This window comes from Oryctolagus cuniculus, chromosome 16, assembly GCF_051225735.1.
Source record: "Oryctolagus cuniculus isolate XC-2025 breed Fujian yellow rabbit chromosome 16, ASM5122573v1, whole genome shotgun sequence".
In the NCBI taxonomy this organism is placed as follows: domain Eukaryota; kingdom Metazoa; phylum Chordata; class Mammalia; order Lagomorpha; family Leporidae; genus Oryctolagus; species Oryctolagus cuniculus.
In genome coordinates this window covers 9,895,877-9,916,867 of record NC_142882.1, presented here as the reverse complement: position 1 = coordinate 9,916,867, position 20,991 = coordinate 9,895,877, and the positions used below count along the sequence as shown (strand labels likewise).

Sequence of the window (20,991 nt, the reverse complement as noted above, 5' to 3'; positions counted from 1 at the left end):
CCCAAAACAGGGAGTAAAACCAGGATTCTCATATGGGTGGACAGAACCAAGTTCCATAATCCATCACCACTTCCTTCCAGGGTCCCCAAGAGTCAAAAGTACAGGCCAGGTGTCAGAGCCAGAAACTGATCCCATGTAATCTGCTAGGCTAAGTGTCTTACCTAGAAGTCATTTTCAAAGGAAAAGTTAATTTTAGTTATTTTATATATATGGAATGTTATATCAGTTTGGTTTTTGGCACCAAACTCTGAAAATGTGACAACAAAACAAGCAGAAAAATATTAGAATCCCTTAGAACTTGCTCTTTTCTTTAAGCCTTTCAGAGAATTCTTTTCAGGCCTTATAAGAATAATGTAGCACTTGGGGACAAAAATGCACCCCAGGAGTCCCGCACTGGAGGCCAAGATGGAGAAGACCTCCACGGCCACCATGACCTTCCCCTTGGTGCTATGGTAGACAGGCAGGAAGGTCACCCAGACACTGCAGAACACCAGCATGCTGAACGTCAGGAACTTGGCTTCATTGAATGTGTCAGGCAGATTCCTGGCTAGGAAAGCTACAGTGAAGCTCGCTAGGGCCAAGGAACCCAGGTAGCCCAGGACACAGTAGAAGGCAGTGACTGAGCCCTTGTTGCACACCAGGATGATGTGGTCAGGCTCAGCATATGCATCTAACTCAATAAAGGGAGGAGAGATTCCCAACCAGATGCCACATAGAGCTAGTTGGATCAAGGAACAGATGGGAATGATGAAGTTAGAAGCTCCAGATACAAGCAATCGCCTGATAGTTCTTCCAGGTTTCATAACCTTGAAAGCCAGAATCACAGTGATGGTCTTGGCCAGCACAGCAGAAATAGCCACTGTGAACACAAGACCAAATGTTATTTGTCGGAGGAGGCAGGTGGCTGTGTTGGGACGGCCAATGAAGAGTAAGGAGCACAGGAAGCACAGGAGGAGGGCGATGAGCAGGATGTAGCTGAGAGACCGGTTATTGGCCTTGACGATGGGAGTGTCTCGGTGCTTCACAAAGACTCCCAAAACTGCAGCTGTGGTTACAGAGAAGCACAGAGCCATGCAAACCAGAGCCATCCCCAGGGCATCCTCAAAGGCTAAGAAGGTCATCATCTTGGGGAGGCAGTGACTTCTCTCCATGTTCGGATACTCATGCTCTGCACACTGGATACACTGTTCTGCATCTGTGGAAGAAGAAAGGCTGAGTTTCCATTACTGAAATTCTGAAATTTTTCCTGTTGGGAGAAATGGTCACTTTGCAATACCATTTTGAGTATAAAATACTCTGATGTAATATGAGGCCACACCCAGATAACCATGCCATCTTACCAGTTAAAGTGATCAGTTTAACTTCAAAATTGATCATAAAGATAGGATTAAACATCAAAGGGAACACATAAATAAGACCATTGTCTGCGAATAATAATTGATAGCATTAAACAGGAGAGAATGATCCAACATTAGAAGTGGGATACACAGCAGACTCATAGAATGGCAAATGCCATAAACAGCACTCTGGCCTCAGATTCATTCCTTAAGGCATTCCAATCTGAATAAAAAGCCCATGAGAGTTTCTCAGGCATGGAAACCCAAGACACACTGTGGTAAAAAATGACCTAAATGAAGTATCTCTGTGAGTGAGATCCCAGCAGAAAGAACAGGCCATCAAAGGAGGTATCTTTCTCTGAAGGGAGGCATTTCCATTATGACTACGGCCTTGTCTAAATAAGGTCGGAGTTTGTGAACTCAAGAGGCTTCCATAGCCTTGGCTGCTCATGACAAGAGCCTCGGTTGATCACTGACATTATAAATAAGAGTGTCAATTATTAAATCAACAACAGGAGTCACTGTGCACTTACTCCCCACATAGGATCTCTGTCCTAATGAGTTGTACTATGATAATTAATGGTAAAATTAGTCTTCAAACAGTACTTTAAATTTGTGTGTCTGCGTGGGTGCAATCTGTTGAAATCTTTAGTTAGTTTATACTAAATTGATCTTCTGCATATAAAGATAATTAAAAATGAATCAATGAAGAATGGGATGGAAGAGTAGGAGATGGGATTGTTTGTGCATGGGGTAGCAGTTATGGGCTGGGAAAAACTGCTATAATCCAAAAGTTGTACTTTCAAAATTTGTATTTATTAAATAAAAGTTTTCTTAAAAATATGAGGCCACACCAGAGCAAGTTTCTACATTCCTGTCCCAGGGAGAATTCTCATCTACAAATGGGAACAAACTATTTCAAATGGCATCTTTAGCAAATGAGTGGTTAGGGTGGCTCATCCTGTGGCACAGTGATGTCCATTTGCATTCTTCTGAATTCCTCCCCCTGCTGTCTCCAGTCTTTCTCGTGCTCAATCCTGCATCATCATGGCTTAGAACATTTGCCTAGGATAATCAGCTTTAGAGCTTTACTTCTCTTGCAGAGAAATAAAAATGCAAAATGCCTATGAAATCCTTACAACAATCAATATCTAGCATTTCTTCATTGATACTATTTGATATCTGGTAAAAAAAAAGTCTTTCCTTGTTTTATATTTTCATAACTCTAGGACAATTTTTGTCAGTTATTCAATGCAAAGGTTGAAATATATTTTATCAAATCAAAAACATTTGGATTTTATGGAGGAGTTTGACTTTATTATAAGTCATTTGGGTATAACTGATATTTTCAACAAAATTTTCAAGGAGAAATTAGGTTTTTGAAACTTTCCAATTTCACCTGAAATAAGGGCTTATTACCCTTCTGCCTCATGGAAGGAATGGAATACTTTGAGCTCTGCACACCACATTGTCCCTCATGAAAAAACTCTTGTGCCATTACACAAGAAAGAAGTCCTAAATAGAGGTCAATGAATGGGTATTTCTCTGCTTCAATGACATTTCAGTTAAATACAGAAAATGGTATTGATTTGGCTACCTTTATCATAAAGGTATTATACAATTTTTGCAGGTGGTACTCATTCAATCATAAAATATTCAGAAACATTTTAAAATAATTCTCCCTGGCAATTTTTATCTGGAGATACTCATTCTTCATATATTCAACAGGTGTGATCTCAGAGACATTCTGAGGGCACACAAGCAAATGCTGCTGCACAATGGGCTTCAAGTGTATGTTCATTCATTTTTCATACATTTTTATACATTAGTGGGTATTCCCAAACCCATTATGGATAAGTTAAGTCATTGTTTCTTTACCTTTCTATTGACTAACAATATAAATTTCCTCTTGGGAAAGATTGAAACCAAATGGTTGCTACTGATAACATCATTGAATCAAATGACCTCAAGGTCTATCTCTTAATATTGTGAACAATGGAAATAGTTCTTATTGAGACCTAGTATATTTTTATACTTCTCAGTACATTCATTTTGATTCATAATTTTGAAAGGTAATTTCTTGTCTTGTTCAAAAGTTTTTATAGGGATACTAAATTGTGTGCTTAATTAGGTTGTGGTATTCATATATCACTTGGAACATTTCTCTTAATAAATTCCATAGACCTGAGAGAAAGTGTTGTGGTTTTAATTAGTCATCCTTAGTCTCACATATAATATTAAAGATACAGTATTAAAAGGAATGCACAGAAATAAGACTGGAAGATGGCGGAATAGTGAGGGCGCACACCGATAGTCCGGGAAAAGATAGTTTAATAAAAGTGAAGCTACGGTAGCCTCAGGAAAAGGATCAGGGAAAAACTGCAGAGGGAACTCTTCCAGATGTAGTGGCTGTGACTCTGAGGACCTACAGGGAGAGCAAGGTCACCCACCGCGTGGAAGCCAAGCTACAGGAGCCTCTGGAGCCACCAGACCCCCCAGACCGGCTGGACCCGCCTAACCTGCCGGAGCTGCAGTCTTCGTGCCAGCACAGGAAGGGGAGGTGAGAAAAAAAAAAACCTCTCAGTAACCTGAGACATTGGTGGGGAAAGCCAGAAATACCCTGCAGAGAACGAGGCCTGAAACCCCATTGGGGAAAGTTCACCAGGATGGCTGGAGGAGAGAAAAAAATCAAATAAATAAGGGGAACTGGCATGGACATTTAGCCTCTCTCTACACTCACCTTACAAAGCCGAGCAAGACAAAGGGCAGGCGCCATTTTACGTCAGTAAAGTGGTGCGTACCATTTTGCATATGCAAAGTGGGTGCGCCTCATTAGCCAAGCAGAAAAACCTGACTCTGGTAAGCAAACGAATAGCCACAGGGGCCACATTTCATACATCAACTACTCTCAATTCCACTCAGATGTGTGGAATTACTTCCCAACTGAGTCAAAAAAGAGAGAGAGAGAGAGAGAGAGAGAGAGAGGGCAAGAAAACAATCAGGGTGAATCACCTTTGGCACACCCTTAACCCTGTAGATCCAGAGCTCTCTGGCCACACCCATCACAGCCTCTAAGGATCCATCAAAAGCAGACAGTCCTCTTAATCTAGAGTCACAGTATAATGAGAAAAAAAACAAAGAATATCTCCAATATGACAAACAAACGCAAAAGCCGAGGTAACAAAAACAAGGAAGACACTATGACACCCCCAAATGAAATAGACACCCCAATTCAAGATTATGAAGATAATGGGATAGAAGAAATGCAAGAAGCAGATCTCAAAAAATTGATAAGAACATTAAGAAGTTCTCAAAAACAAATTCTCGAACTACAGAAATCCTTAATGGACAAGATAGAAAATCTCTCTCATGAAAATGAAATATTAAGGAGGAATCAAAATGAAATGAAAAAACTAGTAGAGCCTCAAAAACAGAATGGGTGAAACAGAAGAGAGAATATCAGACTTAGAAGACAGAGCACAGGAAAATATACAATCAAACCAAAGAAAAGGAGATGAAAGTAGAAATCTAAAAAATATTGTCAGGAATTTTAAGGATACTATTAAAAAACCCAACATTCAGGTTCTAGGAGTTCCTGAAGGCATGGAGAGGGAGAAAGGATTAGAAGGCCTTCTTAGTGAGATATTAGCAGAAAATTTCCCAGGTTTGGAGAAGGACAGAGACATCCTAATACAGGAAGCTCACAGAACCCCTAATAAACGTGACCAAAAGGATCGTCACCACGACACGTTGTAATCAAACTCACCACAGTGAAACAGAAAGAAAAGATCCTAAAATGTGCAAGAGAGAAATGTCAGATTACTCTCAGAGAATCTCCAATCAGACTCACAGCTGACTTCTCATCAGAAACCCTTCAAGCTAGGAGGGAATGGCGAGATATAGCCCAGGTACTAAGAGAGAAAAAGTGCCAGCCCAGAATATTATATCCTGGTAAGCTCTCATTTGTGAATGAAGGTGAAATAAAGACCTTACACAATAAACAGAAATTGAAAGAATTTGTAGCCACTCGTCCAGCCCTGCAAAAGATGCTTAAAGACATGTTACACACAGAAACACAGAAACACGGTCTTCAGTATGAAAGAAGGTAAATGAAGGAAATCTACACACCAAATGATCACAGGAAGTTCAAAACATATATCAGAAAATATCTTTGGCAAATTGCAGGGCAAAGCTACTACTTATCAATAGTCACATTGAACGTGAATGGCCTGAACTGTCCAGTTAAAAGACACCGAGTGGCTGATTGGGTTAAGGAACGAAACCCATCTATTTGCTGCTTACAAGAAACACATCTTTCCAAAAAAGATCCATACAGACTGAAAGTGAAAGGCTGGAAAAAGATATACCATGCCAACAGAAATGAAAAAAGAGTGGGCATAGCCATCTTAATATCGGACAACATAAACTTTACCACAAAAACTGTTAGGAGAGACGAAGAGGGGCACTATATAATGATTAAGGGATCAATTCAACAGGAAGATATAATGATTATCAATGTATATGCACCTAATTACAGGGCACTGGTTTATTTCAAAGATTTGTTGAGGGACTTAAGGGGAGACTTAGACCCCAATACAATAGTACTGGGGGACTTCAATACCCCACTCTCAGAAATAGACACATCAACAGGACAGAAGATCAACAAGGAGACAATAGATTTAAATGACACTATAGCCCAAATGGACCTAACAGATATCTACAGAACTTTTCATCCTACACAGAAAGCATTTACATTCTTCTCAGCAGTACATGGAACCTTCTCTAGGATTGACTACATACTAGGCCATAAAACGAGTCTCAGCAAATTCAAAAGAATTAGAATCATCCCATGAGGCTTCTCAGGACATAAAGGAATGAAGTTGGAAATTAGCAACTCAGGAATCCCTAGAGCATATGCAAACTCATGGAGATTAAACAACATGCTCCTGAATGATACACCACATTGACAGACGGCAGAAGAAAAACCATATGATTATCTTAATAGATGCCAAGAAAGCATTTGATAAAATACAACACCCTATCATGATGAAAACTCTAAGCAAACTGGGTATGGAAGGAACATTCCTCAATACAATCAAAGCAATTTATGAAAAACCCACAGCCAACATCATATAGAATGGGGAAAAGTTAGAAGCATTTCCACTGAGATCTGGTACCAGACAGGGATGCCCACTCTCACCAATGCTATTTAATATAGTTCTGGAAGTTTTAGCCAGAGCTATTAGGCAAGAAAAAGAAATTGAAGGGATACAAATTGGGAAGCAAGAACTCAAACAATCCCTCTTTGCAGATGATATGATTCTTTACTTACGGAATCCAAAGAACTCTACTAAGAGACTATTGGAACTCATAGAAGAGTTTGGCAAAGTAGCAGGATATAAAATCAATGCACAAAAATCAACAGCCTTTGTATATACAGGCAATACCACGGCAGAGAAAGAACTTGTAAGATCAATCCCATTCACAATAGCTACAAAAACAATCAAATACCTTGGAATAAACTTAACCAAGGATGTTAAAGATCTCTATGATGAAAATTACAAAATCTTAAAGAAAGAAATAAAAAAGGATACCAAAAAATGGAAAAATCTTCCATGCTCATGGATTGGAAGAATCAATATCATCAAAATGTCCATTCTCCCAACACCAATTTACAGATTCAATGCGATACCAATCATGATACTGGAGACCTTCTTCTCAGATCTGGAAAAACGATGCTGAAATTCATATGGAGGCACAGGAGACCTCGAATAGCTAAAGCAATCTTGTAAAACAAAACAAAGCTGGAGGCATCATAATACCAGATTTCAGGACATAATACAGGCAGGTGTTATCAAACCAGCATGGTACTGGTACAGAAACAGATGGATAGACCAAGGGAACAGAATTGAAACACCAGAAATCAACCCAAACATCTACAGCCAACTTATATTTGATCAAGGATCCAAAACCAATCCCTGGAGTAAGGACAGTCTATTCAATAAATGGTGCTAGGAAAACTGGATTTCCACATGCAGAATCATGAAGCAAGACCCCTACTTTTCACCTTACACAAAAATTCCCTCAACATGCAATAAAGACTTAAATCTATGACCTGACACCATCAAATTATTAGCATTGGAAAAACCCTGCAAGATTTAGGTACCGGCAAAGACTTCTTGGAAAACACCCCAGAAGCACAGGCAGTCAAAACCAAAATTCACATTTGGGATTGCATCAAATTGAGAAGTTTCTGTACTGCAAAAGAAACAGGAAAGTGAAGAGGCAACTGACAGAATGGGAAAATATATTTGCAAACTATGCAACTGATAAAGGGTTGATAACCAGAATCTACAAAGAAATCAAGAAACTCCACCACATCAAAACAAAAAACCCACCCATCTCTTAGATGGGCCAAGGACCTCAATAGACATTTTTCAAAAGAGGAAGTCCAGGCCGGCGCCGCCGCTCACTAGGCTAATCCTCCACCTAGCGGCGCCGGCACACCGGGTTCTAGTCCCGCTCGGGGCGCCGGATTCTGTCCCGGTTGCCCCTCTTCCAGGCCAGCCCTCTGCTGTGCCCAGGGAGTGCAGTGGAGGATGGCCCAGGTGCTTGGGCCCTGCACCCCATGGGAGACCAGGAAAAGCACCTGGCTCCTGGCTCCTGCCATCGGATCAGCGCGGTGCGCCGGCCGCAGCGCGCTGGCCCCGGCAGCCATTGGAGGGTGAACCAACGGCAAAGGAAGACCTTTCTCTCTGTCTCTCTCTCTCACTGTCCACTCTGCCTGTCAAAAAAAAAAAAAAGAGGAAGTCTAAATGGCCAACAGGCACATGAAAAAAATGTTCAAGATCACTAGCAATCAGGGAAATGCAAATCAAAACCACATTGAGGTTTCACCTCACCCCGGTTAGAATGGCTCACATGCAGAAATCTACCAAAAATACATGCTGGAGAGCATGTGGGGAAAAAGGGACACTAACCCACTGTTGGTGGGAATGCAAACTGGTCAAGTCACTATGGAAGTCAGTCTGGAGATTCCTCAGAAAGCTGAATATAACGCTACCATTCAACCCAGCCATCCCACTCCTTAGAATTTACCCAAAGGAAATTCAATTGGCAACAAACAAGCTGTCTGCACATTAATGTTTATTGCAGCTCAATTCACAATAGCAAAGACCTGGAACCAACCCAAATGCCAATCAACACTAGACTGGATAAAGAAATTATGGGACATGTACTCTATAGAATACTATACCGCAGTAAGAAACAACGAAATCCAGTCAGTTGCAACAAAATGGAGGAATCTGGAACACATCATGCTGAGTGAAATAAGCCAGTCCCAAAGGAACAAATACCATATGTTCTCCCTGATCGGCGACAACTAACTGAGCAGCAAAGGGGAAACTTGTTGAAGTGAAATGGACACTATGAGAAACAGTGACCTGATCAGCTCTTGTCCTGATGGTTGATATACAATGTAATACTTTATCCATTTTAGTATTTTTTTGTTCTAGTACTATTGGTTTAACTCTGTAATTAACACACAATTATTCTTGGGTGTTTAAATTTTAATTGAAAAGTGATCCCTGTTTGGAATTTGGAAGGCATTATGCTGAGTGAAATAAGCCAGTCCCAAAGAGATAAATACCATATGTTCTCCCTGATTGGTGACAACTGAGCGCCAAAAAGGAAAACTCCTGAAGTGAAATGGACACAATGAGAAACGGTGACCTGATCAGCCCTCACCCTGACTGTTGATGAACAACTTAATACGTTATCCCTCTTAGTATTTTCTTTTGTTCTACTTAATACTTTTGGTTGAATACGGTAATCAATACACAGTTATTTTCAAGTGTTGAAACGTAACTGAAATGTGATCGATGTTAAATATAAGAGCGGGAATAAGAGAGGGAAGAGATGTGCAATTCGGGACATGCTCAAGCTGACTTACCTCAAACGGAGAGTTAGAAACATACCAGGCGATTCCAATTCAACCCCATCAAGGTGGCATATACCAAGGCCATGTCACTAGTCCCGGTGATCAATTTCTGTGCACAATTGATCATAATGATAGGACTAAGAGCCAAAGGGAGCACATAAACAAGTCTAGTGTCTGCAAATACTAGCTATAGAATAAAAAAGGGAGAGAATGATCCAACATGGGAAGTGAGATACACAGCAGACCCATAGAATGGCAGATGTCCTAAACAGCACTCTGGCCTCAGAATCAGCCTTTAAGGCACTCGGATCTGGCTGTAAAGCCCATGAGGGTATTGCATGCATGGAAAGCCAAAACACTCTGGCAAAAAAAAAAAACTAAATGAAAGATCTCCACAAGTGAGATCCCAGTGAAAAGAACAGGTCATCAAAGAAGGAGGTACCTTTCTCTGAAGGGAGGAGAGAACTTCCACTTTGACTATGACCTTGTCTAAATAAGATAAGAGTCAGTGAACTCAGGGGGCTTCCATAGCCTTGGAAACTCATGACAAGAGCCTAGGGTGATTACTGATGCCATAAACAAGAGTGTCAATTGGTAAAGTCAACAACAGGAGTCACTGTGCACTTACTCCTCATGTAGGATCTCTGTCCTTAATGTGCTGTACATTGTGATTTACTGCTATAACTAGTACTGAAACAGTATTTTACACTTTGTGTTTCTGTGTGGGTGCAAACTGTTGAAATATTTACTTAATATATGCTAAGCTGCTCTTCTGTATATAAAGAGAATGGAAAATGAATCTTGATGTGAATGGAAGGGGGGAGGGAGAAGGAAAGGGGGTTGCAGATGGGAGGGAAGTTATGGGGGGGAGCCATTGTAATCCATAAGCTGTACTTTGGAAATTTATATTCATTAAATAAAAGTTTAAAAAAGGAATGCAATAATTATATAATGAAATATGTGCAATAGCTTTGTGCTTATCATGTGTGTATAAAAATGTATTCATTTCAAGACTTCTAGGCACCAACAGGAAGCCTAGGTGTTTACACATCTTATATGTCTTAGAATATAATGTGTTTGGCTGGCGCCATGGCTCACTAGGCTAATCATCTGCCTTGCAGCACCAGCACACCAGGTTCTAGTCCCAGTCGGGTGCCGGATTCTGCCTGGTTGCCCCTCTTCCAGGCCAGCTCTCTGCTGTGGCCAAGGAGTGCAGTGGAGGATGGCCCAAGTACTTGGGCCCTGCACCCTATGGGAGACCAGGATAAGTATCTGACTCCTAACATCGGATCAGCGTGGTGCGCTGGCCGCAGCGCGCCAGCCGTGGCAGCCATTGGAGGGTGAACCAGCGGCAAAGGAAGACCTTTCTCTCTGTCTCTCTCTCTCACTGTCCACTCTGCATGTCAAAAAATTTAAAAAAAAGAATATAATGTGTTCTACCTGCAAATCAGAGTAGAATACTGTCTTATCTAGCACTTTCAGATATATTTTAGAAGGAATATCACTAGACAACAGCTTACACATAAAGAAGTAGCAGTAATAATCATGCATGGATATACTGAATGAATGAGAATAAGCTGGCATTGAGAACCGTGGTGCAGTATGAAGTCACTGCAAATCTCTTTGGTTTCTTTTTTATTGAGAAATAATTAGGACAGTAAAGCTGTCAATCTGAAATTCTGTATTTTCTACCTGTCTGATTGGAAACATCTCTCTCTGGACAAAAAACACAAGTATAGCAACAGACAGGTCTTCCTTCCTGTGACATTTTCCGAAATCCTGGACCACAGCTCTGGCTACACACAGATTGAGGAGTCTGAAGGAAAAAGAAAAGCATTGATCATGGTTTTCCACATTATCAGCCATTATAATGGGTGTCAATACTATCCCCCTTACAGCATAACACTGACCTTCAACTGAAGGCCATGACTATGACATTTAATGCAGGTTTCTATGATCATCATTCCCACCTCATCATTTATTTATCAAGTATTACAAAAATACATGATCAGTTTTATTTCATATAGTATCAGTTAGATCCCTTGGGCATTTGTCATGCATATCAAGTGCTTTATCTAAAATCTTTAAAATGCATTATTCTATGTGGTAAAGGAATATGGGAATAGTATCTGCAAGAAGATGAATAAGTCAACCCATTATGTATTTCTACTTATCATGCATGAAAATATAACAAGGGCAGGGCCGGCGCTGCAGCTCAATAGGCTAATCCTCCGCCTAGCGGTGCCAGCACACTGGGTTCTAGTCCCGGTCAGGGCACCGGATTCTGTCCCGGTTGCCCCTCTTCCAGGCCAGCTCTCTGCTGTGGCCAGGGAGTGCAGTGGAGGATGGCCCAAGTGCTTGGGCCCTGCACCCCATGGGAGACCAGGAAAAGCACCTGGCTCCTGCCTTCAGATCAGCATGGTGCACTGGCCACGGTGGCCATTGGAGGGTGAACCAACGGCAAAGGAAGACTTTCTCTATCTCTCTCTCTCACTGTCCACTCTGCCTGTTAAATATATATATATATATATATATATACATATATATATATATATATACATATAAAACAAGGGGGACAGTGTTGTGGTGTGCCAGATTAAATCACCTCCTGCTGCACCAGCATCCCATATGGGCACCATTTCTAATCCCAGCTGCTCCACTTCCAATCCAGCTCCCTGCTAACATGCCTTGGAAAGCAGCAGAGAATGGACCAAGTGTTTGGACCCCTGACCCACATGAGTGACCCAGAAGAAGTCCCTGGCTCTTGACTTTGGACCTGCCCAGCCCTGCCTGTTGTCCATTGATGGAATAAACCAGCAGACAGAAGATATCTCCCCCCACTTCATCCTCTCTCTAACTCTGCCATTGAAATAAAAAATTTAAAAAAAAATAAGAAAGATTGTGACTTATGAGATTAAAAAGTTAAGATTATATACAGAGATATATTAAAGATCTGTATATCTATACCTGGGTCTCTGCCTCTATTCATTAACTTTGTCTAGTTTTAACTCAACTGCTACCCCAATAATTATGACAAAAATGAAAAGGTAAGGCTATGCACTCATGCTCTTCTGATAGGTGTTAGCTCAGGATATGTGTAAGGAACACCATCAGTTAAGTGCCAAGATGGGAAATGGGAATCACATGGTCACTTCACACTTAATCTCCCAAGGCTCTACTCAGATCTCTCTGTAGTTATCCAACATAAAAAGAAAACTGCACCTTTTTGAATCCAACAGGCCATTCTATAATGTCTTCATTGATCAGCAAATCTTGGTCATGTGGACTCTTAGAGGAAAATTCTCCAATTTTAACCAGCAACCGAAATCCAGCAGGAAAATTTACAATGTTCTGAATATCATAATGTACCACATGGTGTCTTGTTTCATGGAAACACATCATCTCCAGCACGGTTTGTAAACTGGATTTTCCTCAGGATTGGATGAAGCTGGAGAACAGGAATAAGTGGTAACAGGGAGACCTTTCAAATTAGAGGGAGATGTATATGCACTGAACAAGCCTTTTCTACCCTCCTCTCTATGTTCCAGGTTTAATTCTTTGGATGGTCAACAACTTCTAGTGAAGAGAACATTTGTTCCCCGCCCCCCAAATATAAAAGTAGAATGGTTGTATCCAGTCAGAAAAATTGTAGTTTGTGGGGTTCAGAGGGGAACTATTGCAAGGCTCTGCTGCAGCCAGAAGGTTTAGGTGGGGCTTTATGGAAGCTAACCCTAATATAACCAATTGAGTACAACATGGTTGGTCTTTTAAATACCTTGACAGTTGTGATATGTCACAGTTATGTGCATACACAGGGTCTTCATGAGGTTCAAGAACAGAATGAAATATCAGTTATTTTGATTGAAAAATTAGATATCTATGTATGCTAATTTCATCATATACATTTTCCATGAACTGACTCAAGACCCCTCTTAGCACTGAGATCCATATTTATAAAAATGTGTGCATGTCTTCTATATATGCAATGATACATAGATATATGCATTTATATCTTAGAGCTTGAAATAATACATGAGTGTTTTTTCTCTAAATATTTTGGGTCACTTTTTATGGTAAGTGTGGTTATCTTTGACATTGCAGGTAGGACTGTATGGCCAAAAACAAATATACTGATGGTCCTGAGGTTACTGATAGTATATGTTAACCCTTGACATTCTGGGTACAACACACCTGCTGCAGGATAAAACTAAGTTTTTATATTTAAATAGCTATCAATTAATTCTTAAATAATTTTCAGAAGATTTCCAAATAATCCATAGTTATTTCTGGGGAAGAATTCTGTTTACTTTTCTAAAGTGTGAATCTAATCACAAATAAAAAAAATCACTCGGCCGGCACCGTGGTTCAATAGGCTAATCCTCCACCTTGTGGCGCCAGCACACCAGGTTCTAGTCCCGGTCGGGGCACTGGATTCTGTCCCGGTTGCCCCTCTTCCAGTCCATCTCTCAGCTGTGGCCCGGGAGTACAGTGGAGGATGGTACAAGTGATTGGGCCCTGCACCCACATGGGAGACCAGGAGAAGCACCCTGCTCCTGCCTTCAGATTAGCGTGGTGCACTGGCCGCAGGACGCTGGCCACAGTGGACATTGGAGGTGGACCAACAGTGAAGGAAGTGCTTTCTCTCTGTCTCTCACTCTCTCACTGTCCACTCTGCCTGTTCAAAAAATAAAAAATAAAATAAAAAATAAAACACTCCTATAAGTAATATAGAAGATAGATTATGAAGTGAACTTTCTGAAGTTATTTTTTACATATACATATTTGTCTTCTACATAACACACCTATTTGTTCAACAAATTTATTCATCTATTTGTAATTTTCACATGCAAACAGAACTTCCTAAATATATTCTATATATGGGGAAACAGTAGATTCAAATAAGCTGTGAGGAAATCTAGGCAAAACCATCTGTAACCCAGAGGACATATCCTGTGCTAACTAATGTGCATCCTCAATAGTCTCATATATAAGAAATATGACCACAATTTCTGCTCCTTGATTCTTGCAGATTTTGTAACACACTGTATTTCCCAGAGTCATCTTAGGATATTATGTAGAACTCATTTCTACTTTCAAAAAATGTATCTCCTAAGCACATGGGCCACAGTGTATACAGAAATACAAATGTAATAACTACTATCCAATATGTCCATATATTCTGGTTTTTGCATAATTTCAAAAAATTTGACCCATTTGTTTATCTTTGTTTTCTCATGAGTTGCATTCGAATTCTTGAAGCACTTTGTCCTGTGTAACATATCAGATGAAGTTCAACAGAAATCCCTGAAAAAGTAAGTCAGCAAACAGAAGAGAATAAATGTAATGGGCTCTTAACTCCAGAAATCGATCCCTGCATCCACAACCAACTTATATTTGACAAAAGAACTAAAATAAATCCCTGAAGAAGGCACAATCTCCTCAACAAATTGTGCTGGGGAAACTGGATCTCCACTTACAGAAGTGTAAAATTAGACCCATACCTTACAACGTACACAAAAACACACTCAAAATGGATCAAAGGCCTAAATCTATGACCCAATACCATCAAATTACGAGAGAACATTGGGGAAATTCTGCAAGACTTCGGCATAGGCAAAGACTCTTGAAAAGACCCAAGAAGCACAGGCAATCAAAGCCAAGATTAACAAATGAGATTACATCAAGCCGAAAAGCTACTGCACCACAAAAGAAACACACAGCAAAATGGAGAGACTATCAACAGATGGAAGAAAGTATTTGCAAACTATGCAACTGATAAAGGGTTAACATGCAGTATCTATAAAGAGCTTAAGAAATTCAACAACAAAAAATACAACCCCATTAAGAAAGAAATGGGCAAAGGACTTGAATAGGCATTTTTCAAAAGAGGAAATTCAAATTGCTAACAGACACTTAAAAATATGCTCAGGATCACTAGCCATCAGGGAAATGCAAATCAAAACCACAATGAGGTTTCACTTCACTCCTGTTAGAATGGCTCTCTTAAGAAATCCACCAGCAACAAAATCTGTAATTAAAATTAGAGAAGAAATCAACAAATTTGAATCTAAAAAACATTACCAAATATCAGCAATATGAAGAGGTACCTTAAAAAAATAAACAAAATTGACACCCCATTGGCCCAACTAACCAAAAAAAGGAGAGAGAAGACCAAAATCAATAAAAATAGAGATGAAAAAGGGAATGTAACAACAGACACCACAGAAATTAAAAGAGGTAGCAGAAATTACTACAAAGAGTTGTATGCCAACAAACTGGGAAATCTAGCAGAAATGGATAGATTCCTGGACACCTAAGACCTACCTTGAACCATGAAGATATAGAAAACCTAAACAGACACATAATCAAGACAGAAATTGAATCAGTAATAAAGGCCCTCACAACAAAGAAAAGCCCAGGACCAGATGCATTCACTGCTGAATTCTACCAGAAATGTAAAGAACCAACTCCAATCCTTCTCAAGCTATTCAAAACAATTGAAACAGAGGAATCCTCCCAAATTCTTTCTATGAAGCCAGCATCACCTTAATTCCTAAACTTAAACATGATGCAACATTGAAAGAGAATTACAGAACAATTCCCTTATGAACATGGACACAAAATCCTCAATAAGATTCTAGCCAATAGAATGCAACACCACATCAGAAATATTATCCACCCAGATCACCTGGGATTTATCTTTGGTATGCAGGGATGGTTCAACATTCACAAATAAAACAATGTGATATACCACATTAACAACCTGCAGAAGAAAACCATATGATTATCTCAATAGATGCAGAGAAAGCATTTGAAAAAATACGACACCCTATCATGGTGAAAAACTCTAAGTAAACTGTGTATAGAAGGAACACTCCTCAACACAATAAAGGAAATTTATGACAAACACACGGCCAGCATTCTACTCAGTGGAGAAAAGTTGCAAGCATTCCCACTGAGATCCAGTACCAGACAGAGATGCCCATTCTCATCATTGCTATTTCATACAGTACTAGAAGTTTTAGCCAGAGCCATTAGGCAAAAGAAAAGAAAAGAAATCAAGGGAATCAAATTGGAAAGGAAGAAGTCAAACTATCCCTCTTTGCAGATGATATGATTCTTTATTTAGAGGATCCAAAGAACTCTACTAAGAGATTATTGGAACTCATAGAAGAGTTTGGCTATATACCAGGTTATAAAATAAATGTAGAAAAATCAACAGCCTTTGTATACACAGGAAATGCCACAGCTAAAAAAGAACTTCTAAGATCAATACCACTCACAATAGCTAAAAAAAATCAAATATCTTGGAGTAAACTTAACCAAGGATGTCAAAGAACGCTATGATGAGAATTACAAAACTTTACAGAAATAGAAGAAGATACCAAAAAATGAAGAAATTTTACATGGTTGTGGATTGGAATCATCAATATCATCAAAATGGCCATTCTTCCAAAATCAATTTATAGATTTAATGTGATACCAATCAAAATATCAAAGATGTTCTTCTCAGATTTGGAAAAAAGAAATGCTGAAATTCATATGGAGGCACAGGAGACCTCGAATAGCCAAAGCAATCTTATACAACAAAAACAGAGCTAGAGGCATCCCAATAAAAGATTCAAGACATACTACAGGGCAGTTATAATCAAAATCGCCTAGTACTGGTACAAAAACAGATGGATAGACCAATGGAACAGAACAGAAACACCTGAAATCAATCCAAACATCTATAACCAACTTCTATTTTATAAGATTTATTTAATTTATATGAAATGCAGAGTTACAGAGAGAGTCAGAGACAATAGAGAGAGGTCTTCCATCTGCTGGTTCACGCCCCAGATGGCCGCAAATCCTAGAGCAGCGCCGATCCGCAGCCAGGAGCAGGAGCTTCTTCCAGATCTCCAACATAGAGGCAGAAGCCCAAAGACTTGAGCCATCTTCTACTGCTTTCCCAGGACATAGCAGAGAGCTGGATCAGAAGAGGAGCAGCTGAGACTAGAAACAGTGCCCATATAAGATGCCAGTGCTTCGGGCTAGGGCTTTAACCCACTGTGCCACAGCACCGGCCCCCCAACTTATTTTTGATCAAGGAGTTAAAACCAATTCCTGGAGCAAGAACAGTCTATTCAACAAATGGTGCTGCGGAAACTGAATTTCCACACTTTACATCTTACACAAAAATCCCTCTAACATGGATTAAAGATCTAAATTTATGACCTGACACCATCAAATTATTAGAGAACTTTGGAGAAAACCTGCAAGACGTAGGCACAGGCCAAGACTTCTTGGAAAAGACCCCAGAAGCACAGGAAGTCAAAGCCAAAATTAACAACTGGGATTACATCAAATTGAGAAGTTTATGTAATGCAAAAACAAAAAAGTCAGGAAACTGAAGAGGCAACCAACAGAATGGGAAAAAAATGTTTGCAAACTATGCAACTGATAAAGAATCAATAGCCAGAATCTACAAAGAGATAAACTAACTCCACCACAATAAAACAACAACCCACTTAAGACATGGGCCAAGGGCCTAAACAGACATTCTTCAAAAGAGGAAATCAAAATGGTCAACAGACACATGAAAAAATGTTCAGGATCACTAGCCATCAGGGAAACGCAAATCAAATCCAGAATGTGGTTTCGCCTCACCCAGTTTAGAATGGATTTCATAGAGAAATCAATGAACAACAGATGCTGGTGAGGATATGAGGAAAAAGGCACACTAATGCACTTTTGGTGAGAATGCAAACTGGAAAAGTCACTATAGGGGTTGGTGCTGTGGCATGGCAGGTTAACACCCTGGCCTAAAGCACCAGCAACCCATATGGGTGCCAGTTGGAGACTAGCTCCTCCACTTCTGATCCAGCTCTCTGCTATGGCCTGGGAAAGCAGTAGAAGATGGTCTAAGTCCTTGGACCTCTGCACCCATGTGGCAGACCTGGAAGAAGCTCCTGGCTCCTGGCTTCAAAACAGTGCGGCTCTACCCTTGTGGCCTACCATTGGATGTAAGACCCTCTCTCTCTCTCTCTCTCTCTCTAAATATAGCCCTACCCTATGACCAAGCCATCCTACTCCTCGAAATTTACCCTAGGGAATTTAAATTGGCAAAAAAAAAGAGCTCAATGTTTATCTCAGCTCAATTAACAATAGCTAAGACTTAGAATCAACCTAGTTGCCCATCAATGGAAGAATGCTTAAAGAAATTATTGGATATTTACTCTATAGAATACTAACAGCAGTTAAAAAAAAGAATAAAAGTGAAATCCGGTCATTTGAAACAAAATGGAGGAATCTGGAAAACCTCATGCTGAGTGAAATAAGCCATTCCCAAATGGATAAATATCATAGGTTCTCCCTGATCCGTGACAACTAACAGCACCAAAGGGGAAACCTGTTGAAGTGAAATGGACACTATGAGAAACAGTGACTTGATCAGCTCCTGTCCTGACTGTTGAGGTACAATGTCATACTTTATCCATTTTAGTATTTTTTGTTCTAGTACTATTGGTTGAACTCTGTAATTAACACACAATTATTCTTAGGTGTTTAAATTTTAACTGAAAAGTGATCATGTTAAATATAAGAGTGGGAATAAGAGAGAGAGGAGATGTACAAGTAGGGACATGCTCAATCGGACGTGCCCCAAATGGTGGAGTTAGAAACATACCAGGTATTCCAATTCAATCCCATCAAGGTGGCATGTACCAATGCCATCTCACTAGTCCAAGTGATCAATTTCAGTTCAAAATTGATCACACTGATAGGTCTAAGAGTCAAAGGGATCACACAAACAAGACTAGTGTCTGCTAATACTAACTGATAGAATAAAAAAGGGAGAGAACGATCCTTCATGGGAAGTGGGATACACAGCAGACTCAGAATGGCAGATGTCCTAAGTAGCACTCTGGCCTCAGAATCAGCCCTTAAGGCATTTGGATATGGCTGAAGAGCCCATGAGAGTATTTCAGGCATGGAAAGCCAAGACACTCTGGAAAAAAAAAAAAACCTAAATCAAAGATCTCTGCGAGTGATATCCCAGTAAAAAGAACAGGCCATCAAAGAAGGAGGTACCTTTCTCTGAAGGGAGGAGAGAACTTCCACTTTGACTATGACCTTGTCTAAACAAGATCGAAGCCTGTGAACTCAAAAGGCTTCCATAGCCTTGGAAATTCATGACTGGAGCATGGGGAGATTACTGATGCCATAAACAAGAGTGTCAAATTGTTAAGTCAACAACAGGAGTCACTGTGTACTTACTTCTCATGTGGGATCTGTCCTTAATATGTTGTCCAATGTGAAGTAATGCTATAACTAGTACTGAAACAGTATTTTACACTTTGTGTTTCTGTGTGGGTGCAAACTGATGAAATATTTACTTAATATATACTAAATCGATCTTCTGTATATAAAGATAATTGAAAAATGAATCTTGATGTGAATGGAATGGGAGAAGGAACGGGAGATGGGAGGGGTGCAAGTGGGAGGGAAATTATTGGGGGGAAAGCCATTGTAATCCATAAACTGTACTTTGGAAATTTATATTTACTAAATAAAAAAAAATTTGCACCTAGAAAAATAAATAAATTATTGGATATATACTCTATAGAATACTAACAGCGGCAAAAAAATAAATAAATAAAAGTGAAATCTGGTCATTTGCAACAAAATGGAGGAATCTGGAAAACATCATGCTGAGTGAAATAAGCCAGTCCCAAATGGATAAATATCATAGGTTCTCCCTGACCTGTGACAACCAACTGAGCACCTAAAAGGAAACCTGTAGGAGTGAAACTGACACTATAAGAAGAAATGACTTGATCAGCGCTTTTCATGACTGTCAAGGAACAGCTTTCTATTTTATTCTTTTTAGTATTTTCTTTTTCTTCTTAATACCATTGGTTGAACACTTTACTTAACACACATTTATTCTTAGGTGGTTAAATCCAATTGAAAATTTATCCCTCTTTAAAATAGGAGTGGGAATATAGAGGGGGGAGATGGACAGTTCAGCACACGTTCCTTGGAGTTATCCCTAAGGGTAAAGCTAAAAACTTCCCATGGGACTCCAAATCTCATTAAGTTGGCAGGTACCAATGCCACCTTATTAGTTAAAGTGATCAGTTTAAGTTCATAAATGATCATAAAGATAGGATTAAGTGCCAAAGAAAAATGTCTGCTAATAACAATTCATAGAATTAACAGGGAGAGAACGATTCAACATGGAAAGCAGGCCACATAGCAGACTCATAGAATGGCAAATGCCCTAAACAGCACTCTGGCCTCAGAATCAGCCCTTTAGGCATTCAGATCTGTCTAGAAAGCTCAGGAGAGCATTTCAGGCATGGAAATCCAAGTCACTGTGGCAAAAATATACCTTTCATGAAAGATCTTTGTGACTGAGATCCCGGTGGAAAGGAGGCCATCAAAAGAGCAGGTAACTTTCTCTGAAGGGAGAAGAGAATTTCCACTTTGACTATGGCCTTGTCTAAACTCAAGAAGCATCCATAGCCTTGGTAGCTCATGACAAGAGCCTCGGTTGATCACTGACATCATAAATAAGACTGTCAATTGTTAAATCAACAACAGGAATCACTCTACACTTGTTCCCCATGTAGGGTCTCTGTCCTTAATGTATTGTGCTATGAGAATTAACAGTAAAACTAGTCTTCAAACAGTACTTTATCCTCTGTGTGTTTGTGTGGGTGCAAACTG

The 20,991-nt window shown here is 39.8% G+C and overlaps 1 pseudogene; it reads right to left on the bottom strand.

Moving 5' to 3' along the window:
* Window positions 1-281: 281 nt before the first annotated feature.
* Window positions 282-20,991, bottom strand: part of LOC127490050 (vomeronasal type-2 receptor 116-like) — a 44,036-nt pseudogene continuing 23,326 nt past the window's right edge.